The 13,332-nt window shown below is 39.1% G+C and overlaps 1 protein-coding gene across 3 annotated transcripts in view; it reads right to left on the minus strand.

Annotated features, from left to right (window-relative positions):
* LOC148326806 (cadherin-4-like) overlaps positions 1–12,026 on the minus strand; it is a 212,100-nt gene extending 200,074 nt beyond the window's left edge. For 2 of the 3 annotated variants that reach the window (XM_088309162.1, XM_088309164.1), the window contains exon 1: positions 11,839–12,026. The gene's annotated coding sequence lies outside the window, so the exon portion shown is untranslated. Of the gene's footprint in view, positions 1–11,834 lie in introns of all 3 variants that reach the window. The other variant, XM_088309161.1, reaches the window with a different exon arrangement.
* Between the last annotated feature and the right edge of the window lie 1,306 nt (positions 12,027–13,332).

The raw sequence follows: 13,332 nt of genomic DNA on the forward strand, positions 1-13,332 counted from the left end.
TCAAATCATTTCCTGTTTTTATTTACATTTTACGCAACCTCCCCAAGCAATCTCTATTTTGCATTTATTATACTATTTCAATCCTTGGAGAAATTACATTTTCACTCTGCTGGATATTTTGTGTTGCAGGCATTAGACACACCACACACACACGCGCGCGCGCGCAGACACACACAAATTTTGTTCATGACATGCAGGAAGGGAGCGATGTCAAAATGTGCTGAAGGGCAACTTGACAGTGCAAAGGAAACAGAATCTCGCTACCAACCAATCTCATTTTACTGATTATTTTTTTTTGCCATCACTTTCAAAATATAAGAATCTTCAACACAGCAATTAAAATACTTTATGAACATGTCAAATGGATAACATCCATCCATCCATGTAATTCTCGCGTGGGCAAACTACGGCCCGGGGGCCACATGCGGCCCGTTAAACGTTTTAATCCGGCTCCACGTTTTTTTTTACAAATATCTCTAATCGAGCCGTCTCTATTTCTCGACTTACTTTGGACAATGTTCGATTCAATAAAATATGAATATATATAACTGATCATTTTTTCGTAAAGTGAGTAAAAGGCGCATTTGCATGTATGCATAATTTACTCTGGGGGGCAAGTTGAAAATAAACAAACAAATAGAATTCATGTGCAAATGTGTTTTGTGTGAAGTGTGCATCTTCAAATTGGAGCGCACTTTAGTGGCGCTTTTAATGTGAGCACATCTAGTTCAATTTTTCAAGGGCCTGCATCTGACAGCTGGACAAACAAACAACCATACTCCACGTGTCGGAAATCAAGACACAATTACCACAGAAGCGTGGCTGCTTTTTGTCTGATTGAAAAAAAAAAAAAAAAACAACTAGGGTCTACATTCCTTTGCACCATCATACCCACGTGAAAAAATAAAATAATAATAAATAGAGGTGGTATGTTTCCGTAGCAACCGTCAATCACAATTACAAGAGGTGAAATTTTCGAACACCCCCCCGTGACCTCAAAACAACTAACTTCACACTTCAAAGCGTCACGAAAACCAACGCAAGGCTGCCTTCACGCGAGTCGTGACTTGTTTTAGAAAGGGCGATATCGCAGGGTGAGAGCATGTCCTCAGAAAAGCTGGCGCACCAAATATAAAGCCTGACGCAAATCAAATGTACATTTACAGAAAAAAAAAAATGCTTTCCGATGACCTTCCATTGGGAAAAAAAAGAAAAAAGCCCTTGTAAAGATCATCTATTGATGGTGAATAGAAATAAATTCCACATGACTTATGAAGCCTTGCAGATTTGTTTTGTCCTGCGAGCAGATCTGCTAACTGCAAGCTGCATTCATAAATGGACACAATCATTGGGGGGGGAAAAAAAAAAAAAAAAAAATGGGCTTGGTGATTGCCCCCCCCCCCTTTGCCTCCAAACGTTTTCATTTTTTTTCCCTCTAGTTCCTTGGTTTTCAGTTCACAATTTGAGTGTGTAGGCACCATTTTTTTGGGGGGGGTGGGGGGGGTCACGTGAAGCACCTCAGGAACATGCGCATTCAGCTTGACTCGGAGCGAGGCAGACGTAGGCCTCCCAGTTCTTTGTTTAATCACCTCTCTAAGGGATACATAGCCCCGCAGAGCCAAGTTTGCTTCAGGCAGGACACATTTGCACACACACACACACACACACACACTCAATTGTGCACACAACCTGCAGTTGCAAAAAAAAAGAAGAAGAAAAAAAAAAAAAAAACACCTTTATGCCCACTGATTTAAACAGCAGCCATATTTCTTGCTCTTGGTGTCGCGCATCTCTTATTGAAATGGGAGAATTCTTCAAGATGAAACATTTTCCGCAAAGCTCCATAAAAATGATTGCTTCGTCCAGTGTTGTTTTATGACGTACATTTCGGCATATGTAAAATTCTATTTTAAATGGGAAATTGTGAGCCTCGATTTTAAGTGGAAATGAAAAGGACAGATGTGGCGAGCTCAGGGAGGCTTTCTAATGCTGGCTAAAAAGCACTGTGGAATATTTATAAGATAAATGCTAACATTTGTTTCATGAAGTTAACTCATCTTCATATTTTCTTCATTGTGGTTCTTTGTCTTTATATTTAAAAGGGAAAATATTTGTGGCCTCCTCGTGATATTGGTTTTAGATTCATGTAAGCGGTCAGGATTTGTTTTGTTCAAATATTTAACAACTATGCTTTTCTGAACTCTAGAGCGCCCCTACTGGTGAAAGAAAAATCCACAGGAAAGCCGCACCGTTGTATTAGCCGCATGGTTCAAAATTGAGGAAAAAAGTAGCGGCTTATTGTACGGAAAATATAGATATTAAAAAAAAATGTGGATATTAGAAAGACTTTATTAGCAATTTTTTTTGTTTGTTTCAAATAAAATCAATGCTCTCCTGTGTTAAAAATGTATCAAGCAATAAAAGTCTTAATTAAACTATGAAGTTTGCGAATGAGAGCAGACAATTCTTTCCCTCAATTTTTCTAGTCTCTGATCTTAAAAGACTGCTTGATACAAAAAAAATTTGAATTAAAATAAAACTATATACAGCTCCGTCATTTTCGAGTGAGAACTTTACACGCGGAATGCAAGAAACGGTGTCACTGCAGTTTATGTGCAACGTGCCATGACTGAAGTAAAAAAAGACTTATTTCAAACACTTAGTGAAGGATTGATGCTACAAAGTGTCAAGAGTCAGATTTACATATTTATGAGAGACTGTTTAAAAAAATATATAACAGTTTGGTGATGAGAAGTGCCGTGTTTTCAGCAGTTTAAAGAGCGTATTATCAATTTTAATATGATGCACTAGACATGCTGCCATGCTAAATGACAGCCCAGCTGATCCAGCATAACGAAAGAAATAAAACAAGGACATTGACAAAGAGCGAGTTTTGGTCTTGCGATATTTGATTGCGATATATGAACATGGCATAAATCAGACCTAGCGAATGTTTTTTTTTTTTTTTTAATGAGTTTATTACATTTTAAAATGCAAACTATAAGGCACAGTGCAAATGGATGAAAGTCATTAATAAAATACAAACGTAAGTTATTTAATTTCCGAATTTCCATCTGTTGTCCCTAGAGAGATTTTCCTCAAAATAAGAAATGGAAAACATGATTTAAAAAAAATATCAAGCAAATACATGAGGTAACTGATTCTCGTTTCCAGTGAGGCAGGATATGGTCTGCCTCACCTTGCACTTTTCTTCTGCTCGTTCACACTATCGGCAAAAGACAGCATATGAATATGAAACAATATGGAGACAATGGAAAAATACAAGAAATGTTAAAAGTGTCTGAAAAAAAAAATTTTTGCAAATGTGAAGAGCGACAAAAATAAGCGCTGGCCAATTACAAGCGTCCTCTACCTTGATTGTGTGAGATTGCGCGGCTGCCGCAGTTTCCATCTTGGGCACGTTTTTGGACAGGAAAAGTGCAAATGACGCAGATTTGATGAAGTGGTCATCATGGGTGCTTTAAATTTGAATTTCAAGAAAAAAAAATTTTAACTATTCAATGTAGGTGAGACTCGGCTCTATTAGAAAGAAAACCGACAATTAATAAATAAAGAATTGCAACTGATGGCGGATAATTGCTTCATTATTATAAAAAAATACATTTAAATAATTATGTACTATATATACAATGTTTACATAGCCACATCACATTCTTTTAGCAATTTTTTACTTATTATTAAATGCATTGCAGCTTACATTCTGTATGAATGTACTCTAAAGACTGCGCTCACTTGTATCTGTTAATTAATCACTTATATTTTTCCATTTTGTTCTTTAGATCACTTCTTCGGCTATGACCCGGAGTGAAACCCTGTTTGGATACTTCCCGGCAGCTAATTAATCCCGCCCAAGTGACAAAGAGAGCTTTTCAAGAGAGTAAGCGCAAGGTCCTTCAACGTCTCCGTCGCAGAAGCTCTTTGTGAGTTCTCGGCGCGTTCAAATGTTTATCAATTAAGGAATTCGTCACCTATACGCAACAGTCGCAAGGGCGTTTAGCAATTGCAGAATACCAAAAGAGCGCTAATGAAAATAAGGGGGGATGTTTCCAATGACATCCAAGGCGCCGTCCTTTAGCGTATTCAGGAAGTACACAAAGAGCCATTCACATTCACCTGTTCTTGAATTATTCAAGAACGTAATCTGCAATTCTCATTCTAACCCGGGCTAATGCGGTGAACCTGAAAGCCGCTTTTTCTTCACACTGAAAAGCTAAAAAAAACTTGGCGCTCATATGGAGCGTTCCGTCGTTTTGGTTTCAGGAAATCAAGCTCCACCACGGAGCGAGAATTCAAAAGTTCAAACTACAGAAAAACTTTTTCACAAAAGCATGCCGCTGACGACAAGGCAAGACCGTTTCATTCATGGAGCATATTTCATACACGAGGCAAGTCGATGTGCTTCACACAAGCAAAAGCACAACGCCCTAAAATAATTTACAAACAGCAAAAGTCATACAAAGACTGAGTCCAGAAATTAAATGTCGCGTTCCAAAATTACTGAAATGGATTTTTCAATGCAAAGTTTTTAACCTGGATTTAAAAGCATTTACGGCACAATCCTGTTGGTAATTTTTAAAAATTGGGTGCAGCATAACAGCTAAATGCCGCTTCACCAGGTTTGCGTCGAATCCTGCGCTCCACGAATTGACCCGAGTCCACAGACCTGGCAACCCTACTTGGGATTAGATCCAATTAGCATTTCCTGAAGGAATTCCGGAACCCAAACCATTCAGTGATTTACGGACCAGTAACAGAATTTTAAAATGCGGCAAAAAAAAAAAAATAAACCCCGGATGAAATGTTGCCTCACCAGTTCCCACGTGAATCAAAACGCAGAGAATAAAATGATTGCGGAATGTTTTACCCCAGAAAATCCCGTCTTCCAAGTCGCACATACCAAAATGGTTGCCTGCAATTGCGTGGCTCGCATTTCCTCCCTCTGCATTACAATAAAAAAAAAAAAATGTACAAATGACAGCAATATCGAAAGTGACTATTAACCTGCAGTTAACCTCTCAAAAGTAGTAAATGGATGAGCGTTAGTGCAGAAAAGGGAATTGCGCCAAAACATTTTAATGAGACTTTTAAAGTGGATCTGCATGCAATGTGGATTTTCTCCGCGCTCGCGTTCGATTGTGTATGTTACACTTTTGCTGCAAAGTGAAAAATGATCACGGGGAATATTAGATTGCTGTATTGCATGAATTCTGATTTAGCGGGGCACGTTTATGCACATCAGGTTTTTTTGTTTTGTTTTGTTTTGTTTTATTGCCACAAGCATCACACGCATCACAATTCTCTCACCTATTTTTGAGCAAAGGTCTCAAAATAATCAAAGCATGGGAGGTATGAGACATTAGGACACACATTAATGGCAGAGGTTGACCCTTTTTTTTTTAAACATTAAATTTGCGGTTAATGGGTCAGCTTTAAGTAAGACTGTAATTTTTGAAAATATTTATAAGTGTTTCATGAAAAGTCTCTGACATTATTCAGTCAGAATGCACAAAGGATCAAGAATTATAGCACCCTGAACGCACTATTTTTTTTGTCTTGCTGACATTAGTCTCAAATAAGTGAGTTACTGTTATTCCTGTCTCACATATTGCCGAAAGAAAAATACATATTTAGTTAACGTGATATACCACAAACGATAGTCTTGTTGAGGCAAACGCTAAAATCTTTTTTTTTTTTCCTTCCACTGCTAAGTATCAGTATCATTCAACAGAGATTGGGTTAACACCTCGTTGCAGCACTTTCAATACAATCTGAATGCAATTACCCGAAATGAAGCGAGTCCTAATTGCAGCGCTGTAGTTTTATCTTTGTGTACCCGACGAGCGAGCGGCGAGCCCGTATGCCAATGAGAAATAACAGCGCGGGCATGATGAAGAGGATGTTCACACCGTTGGCATACCAAGCAGATGCTGATCAGCATAAGCTTTCGCTTTCCTGCGTGGACCTTTGATGATGAATGCCAGGCGCCGCTCTGCTGATGGAAACGTCTGCTTCCTGCTCAGCAGACCAGTAAAGACACTCAATGGAATAGCAAAATTGTTATATCAGAGAATGATAAATAAAAAAAAGTTTTTGGTTGTTTTCAAGGATTGGCTGGCAAAAGCAATCCTTAAAGCGGTGATTTTACCTGACAAGAGGTAAAATCATATATATATATATATATATATATATATACATATATATATATATATATTCTGAACTATAGAGCGCCCCTAGTGGTCAAAGAAAAATCCACAGAAAAGCCGCACCGTTGTATTAGCTGCATGGTTCAAAATCGAGGGAAATTAAATCTTATGGTCCGGAAAATACGGTAGAACAGTCTTTGAATCCCAATATACTTCGTATTTGGTGATTTTATATTAGTTACAAGATATTATTCAGGTAAATACATGTTACAAGCTTAAAAAAAAATTGTTGTTGAAAAATTTCATTCATCGCAATTAATTATGGATTTTTTTGCAATTAATTAGTTAAAAATGTAATCGGTTGACAGCACTAAAATATGTGCATAGAATATATGCATGTTCCTCATTTGCGTTGCATGCAATACTTCTGCTTTTTTTGTTTCTTTCAACGCTGTGCTGCTCCCGCGTCGTAAGAGCAGGCTTTGAGAAGAACAAAGTGGTACATGATACACAATGACAATGACGGCAATCCGTACAGCTGACAGGGGGTAAAAAGTTATAAATGGAATGAAACTGAAGCACAGAGTCGTGAATTATTTAGTGTGGGTGCTGGAGCAAAGATCTGACTACTTGCTCATTTTAGAAGATTAACAGTTGTGGCAAATCACTCGCTTGTCAATCTTCACCGTTCGGAGCTAAAGGACTGTGAATAAATTGCCTTTCATTTCTCCACTGGGAACTATTTGTCCCTGTTTCTTTTTTTTCCCTCTGGACAGTACATCTGAGGATTTTTATTTTTATTTTATTTTTTTTTTTTTTAAGGATGGATTTCTTATCCAACAGAATTGATGACCGTGTGTGTTTTTTTTTGTGTGTTTTTTTGCTCCGTGGCCTTATCTCATTCATTCGTATTCAAAGGCAACGTTCCGAAACAGCGCTCTCACGGTGGGGAGTCGTCCATTTTGCACAACGCGTGACACCCTCCTCTCATCGTGACATCGTTCTTTATAAAGCCTCGTACTCAATTTTAACATCTTTTTGAGCAGTTTGAACCATTAATTTAATGCTTGCTTCTTTTTTTTTTTCTTTCTTTTTCCCCCTCAGCGTGGTCCCAGTTTACTCCTTACTGTCACACTTTTTACAACCCGCCGTTTACCAGACGAGCCCGTGCAGCCAATGAAGACACCTTCATGGTCATTAATCTGCCACTGGCCGCAGCCTTGCCTCACGGCCGCAGACAGACGAGCCAAGGAGAAAAGGAAGCGCAACCTCTTCCACCTTTCTTTCTGACATTCCGTGCTCCGATTCAGTGCCACTTCTTCAAGTCAAGGCTGCGTGCGAAGAGGATCGCTTGTCTGCAAAATCGTCATACAAGTGAGGAGGAAATGGATAATAAGCATCCTCAACCTTGGGAAAAGGATGCGTTGTGAAAAAAAAACAACGGTTTCGCTTTAAGCTCGTCTTTTAAATATCACCGAGCCCGCACGCAAGCATCTATTTTCCGTAGCTCATAAGCGTTGCTTGAGGCCAGCAAATCGCAAACAAACAAGAATTTTCATTCACATTCATCCATCTCGACGAGTCAGTCGTCAATCATCCTCGCATGGAAGGTTTTTTTTTTTTTTGGAAAGAGGCTCGGAGAAACACTATTGGGAGAATGTAAAAACGCCACGGTCGCGTCATAATGTTCAGGGGTCTCCAATCATCGGGTTGCGGCCCGGTCCAAAGTAGCCTTGCAGTGCTTCGAATTAATTAATTTTTTTTTTTTTAATTATTATTATTAAAAAAAAATATTTTGAAACGTGACAGGCTTCTCTCTGTTACATCCATCTATGGTGGACTCGTCTTGACATCCTCAGCTCTGATTGGCTGAAGGGGCAACATATCATTAAGTAGGGGAAATCAATATTTTTCAATCAATTATTATTTTTTTTTACACAAATTAATTAAATTGTTCTTTCTAATTCAAGTTGACATCTGAATGCATGCTGCCCTCGCAGACAGCAGTTGTTGGTTTGCATATTTGGCTTTCATTTTATGTACACAAAGACGACTTCAATAGACAATGCCTACGTCACTGGAAAATAAGTTTAGAGTCGCTAAGCACTTTGCTGTCGTGCTGCCACGAGCCTGATTTGTGTGGCAAATAAAATCCTTCCAAAGCAAATGTTGACATTTGAACTTAGCATACAAACAAGCTCTTTTATCATTTTAGGTAAATAACCATAGTCTTATTTAAGCCTCGATCAGTTTCATTTCCGTACTAAATGCAGGCACGTCATTAAGAAGAGAGACAAAAATAGGACAAAGCATGTTCAGAGTGCATTCAAGGTTGACGAGAAACCTGGAAAGTTGCTTCAAAAGTCATTTCTAGAGGAGCCTTTTCATCCCAAATCGACTTTTTTTTTTTTTTAATTCATCTCACTCAGTTCAGGGTCACCCAGAGGTGGAATTTGGTCCAGAGGACTCAAGTGTGATAGACACCCATTGGCACTCATTTTCACACCACATTCACAGTCTTAAGCGAACCTCGATGCATGTTTTTGGATCGCATGAAGTGGTTCGAAGGAGGCCGATTATCTTATTTTCTGAACAATGATCTTGTTGGAATAGCACCTGGACTGATCGCTGGGTGATAACGACAATGAACATCCGGTTTATCTAACTGACGAATATTACCTCATTCACTGCCATTGACGGCTAAAGACGTCAAAGATCCATTTTATTTCCTCGGCTGGTCGCGAATGAGTTAACCGCCTCATTTGTGGCTCCTTGTCTGCTGAGGCGACGGGGGAGTTAAATCACCAATATCCCGAACTGGCTCATTGTCATTAGCCTCTAAACTTGGAACGCAAGTTCAATGAGTGAGTCAGACTCCCAAAGTGCAAAAATAGGACAAGCGCAGAGAAGGAACGGCCTTTTTAAATGTGTTCCACACACGCGGCAAATTGGCTGCAAATGAAAAGTAATGAGCAATTACCTTCCTGATGAACGTCTATTACGGTCAGTTTTCCCAAATGCTGTTCCGTAAATCCCGATTTGATTCTTTGTGATTAAATTTGAATTAAAAAAAAAAGAAACTTGCTCGATCTCTTATTGTGATCAGCAATCGTCATAGCGACACAATTTTCAAGTCACTCTATAAATGCTGTGAACGCGCAATCCAAAATGTTCAAGGCAAGTTTGGCTTGAATTGGAAAATACGGAACTTTGTGCATTCACGTTGCTTCTATTCGAACTCTCCGTCCCCCATTTTCCTGGCAGGTCAACAAGTTAGCCTTTTGAAAGTACTTGTTGCCCTCTGTTTGAACTGACTGCTTGCTTCTAATTGAATCTTGCATTCCCGGGCTGTGTGACGGCACATGAAAGTCGCTTCAGCAGCGGACAGTAATGACTGAATGTGTTCACAAAGAGAAATGTCGAACTAACTAATCAATTATTCACTCACGCGCTCAGCCGTGAATGATGGCGTCGTCTTAAAATATGAGTTTGTGTGTTGCTAGAGCGATGGAATTCGATGGCGTAATTGCTTAAAAGCAGGTGTCGGTATAAGATTGTGTGTGGTTTTGTTTTTTTTTGGGGGGGGGGTTGCTTTTTAACGGCCGCTGTTGTGTGCAGTTGGTGTATGTTTTGAGGTTATTGACGATTTGTGAAAGATAAAACTGGTCAACTGCAAATTTTAATCAGCTCTGGCTTTATGTGCCCCTTAACGGGTTTCAAAAATGTCATTAATTTTTCCCCGCACATCAGGTTTTTGCGACAGGGTGTCGTACCCCCACTCCCCTCCAAAAAATGGGCATCACTTTAAAAGCAATTATCTTGAGAACGACTAATTCTAGCTCCGTGAAATTTGAACAGTTTGCGAGTTGAACATCAGAAGTTTATTATATATCAAAAGAGAAAATCTTGATCTGTTTCGATACGTTCAGTAAAAAAAATTTGGTTGTTTTAATACGATTTGCCGAAGTTATTGGCCTGCGAAATAATGCCTTTTTTTTTTAGGGAGGCCATGTATATTTTGTTAGGGTTTTTTTTTTTTTTTTAAGTTTGACTTTTAAAAGCTGGCGCCATACAGATTTTACAATGTGATTCTGGTATGACATTTCAGGAAAAAAGGCACTTTAACTGAACCTAAGCCTTGATTCATAAATATTGGAAAATATATTAATTTACATATTAGTAGTAGTAGTATGAAAACTGAGGGATTTCGTAATCAGCGGGGGGAAATCCAGCTTGAAAGGTTTATTTGCATCTCTGATTTAAAAATAAATAAATAAAAATACAAATTAAACGCACATCACATCGTCCTAGTGGTGAAGCACAACCGCCTCACATTTGACAGGTCCTAGGTTCGAATCTGGTCTAACCCTCCATGCCCTTGCCTGGGTTTTGCACAGCTAGTCCGACTTCCTCTCACATTCCAAAAAAAAACATTCATGGTGGTTTATTGAAGACTCTAATGTGAGTGTAGGCTTCCTCTTGCCCAAAAACGGAGCAGAAAAGGGATAGCTGGAAATATTCACTAACGTTAGTTGTCTAGCAAGAGTAGTTGAGCGTGTACATGAAAGTTTGCAGGCAAAACTAACAGACGACTACCGCCCCCTGCAGGTCACAACTTTAACAACACTCATTATAAGACGCACAAGGAGCACTCATGGTACATAACCGAGTTCTGTTTGTGCATTAATTTCTGGTGATTGCACGGCCATGCAGCTTGCCTTCACTAATCAAGTACTGTGTGATCCTTGGCCAAAACTTTTGTCATTTTTAGGACCTACGTCACAACATAACAGGAAGAAATCGGAGGGAAAATAGGCACAATTGCGTTAATTAAGGCTCCATTGCATATTACTAGAGGCAGTGTGAAGGGATGTATACTAAATAGTTGTCATTTCCTCATACATAAGCAGACTCATTATTTTTATTTTATTTTATTTCAGGTTGTCGTCTCATTTAATGACCATGAAAATCCTTTTATGGATCGTTATGGTCATTATAGCATTGCTGAACAACAAATCTTATGGTGGCCAAGTATTGTAAACTGAGACTTATGGCAGTTGCAATCTAATGAGCTATCTTTAAAAAAAAAAAAATGCTTTCAAAAAGTGCTGACTTCTTGGACGCTATCTGGGAGGTTTTCCAGTTGAGAATAAGCTCATCACTGCTGTAGTCATTTTAAGTGGTGTAAAACATTGCATCATACCGAGAACCGTTTTAGTCTTACATCACTGAGAGCCAAAAATGTTTAACACAAAAGTAAGGTGGTCTCGTGGTTAGGCCATCTGCATCGCAGTTCTGAGGTTAGAGGTTAGAATCTCAACTCTGGCCTTTGTGTGTGGAATTCAGTCATCCTCCCAGTCAGAGCCGCCTTTACCTTTACCTACTTATAGGCTAACCATCAAATCTATGTTCGGATGATATTGCACTGATATGACAAACAAACTACACTTCCATTGTAAGCATCCCACAATGCCCTGCGCCAATACAAACCAGGCCATTTTGGCAAACCTGGCACGAATTTGAGGAAACGCCACATTTTAACAGTTAATGGCAGACAAGGAGCATTCTACAGGACATCAACCTTGTCTCAAATATTTAATGCATTTCTAAATCCACATGGCCCGTAATCTAAATGTTGTCATTTCCGAACATTTGTACAATCGCACTTACTCACAAGTTGCGTCTGTCGTCGAAATGGTTGAAAAAAAATCGCCTGGTGCATCTGTGATACTCCAACTTGTCCACTCAGTATGTTCTTTCCCTCCTTTTTTCTTAATCAAAGTGAGATGTGATTTCACCGGTCATTTTGGCTGCCGAAACAATTAGACGTGGAGATTGGTCACGTGACGTCCGGAGCGCTAGAACAATAACTTCCTCTACATCTTGATTGGTTGAAAATTGTCCTCTTGGAAAACATGTCAATTTTACCGTGAATTCAATTGCATTTTAATGTAATATACTTTATTTATGTCGACTAGTTCTATCAAAATATGACAAAAAAAACTAAATTGACAATGTAGGACAACAACCCACTAAAAAGCTGGCAAAATTGCAAAAGTGTTTGCATCATATTGAGCGGTGTTTCTAATCTATCTCGGTTACATCCCTCAGCTATTTACGAGGCTCAAAATATTTAGCAGACATTTCAATACGACGCATTGGATTTCTCCACCGTTGTAAACTACCGAGAAACCACTTTTTTTTTTTTTTATTAGAAACACCATGCAGTAAGAAAAAAACAGGACAGACACCACCGTGTGTCTTTTGTACTTCTCAGGGGCACTCTAAAAGACTTTTTACTCTCTAGGCAGCCTTTGTGGTTTGCTCTTCTGGGACAACAGCATCTCCACTGCATACAAAACCGCTTAGGTGAGCCAACTCCTCAACCTCCCCAGGACTTGCCAGCCAAGAAGAGGTGATGAGTGTGTGAGAAGAATGGCTTCCAGGCAATCATATCCCACATGAGCAACACATCTGTCAGTGCCGTCCACTCTCCTATCAGAAGTTTAGAGTAAAACCATGAGAACACTGTCAAGGGCCTGCGAACACTTTACCAGCTGTTGTCTGCTGGGCATTCTTTCATGTTGTTTGTTGTTTCCCAGCGTCCGATTCACGTTGCACATATCTTGCATACAACACTGCTCTCTCGTGGTAGAAAATGGTAGTATTTTAAAAGAAAGGGAAAATTAAGTTCAGTCGCAGCAGGTAACTCCTGCAAGATTCCTGTTGGTAATAGAATGAATTGGCAAACATAGGAAGTCCGCCAATCTGCTTTCCGGTTTGGTCACGTGACTTTCCACTTAACAGGAAGGCCGAGGCAGAGAAGGCACCCAACTGAGCTCCAGTAAAAGAATGTACGCCTGTGAGTATTGCAGCCGCTCCAACTAGAATATAGCCTATGTTCCTGCTTCATGTGTGTTAAAGTAAAGTTTATATCTACCAGCATGCTAATTTGATGGCATTTTGAATTGGAGGGCAGCACTAAAAAGGTAAACTGCAGGAGACAAAATTTGATGCTTTGGTTCATTATTTTGGTGTATCAAAGTGTAATTTACTAATTTCAAGGTTGTTTTAAGCAGTTCAAATGTTTTTTTAAAGTGTGGCGTAGGTATAAAACTACACCACATACTATCATACAAAATGTTTATGAATTGTTCATATCGAGGAA

Source organism: Idiotropiscis lumnitzeri, chromosome 11, assembly GCF_059441095.1.
Source record: "Idiotropiscis lumnitzeri isolate Australia: NSW breed Sydney's pygmy pipehorse chromosome 11, RoL_Ilum_1.0, whole genome shotgun sequence".
Taxonomy (NCBI): domain Eukaryota; kingdom Metazoa; phylum Chordata; class Actinopteri; order Syngnathiformes; family Syngnathidae; genus Idiotropiscis; species Idiotropiscis lumnitzeri.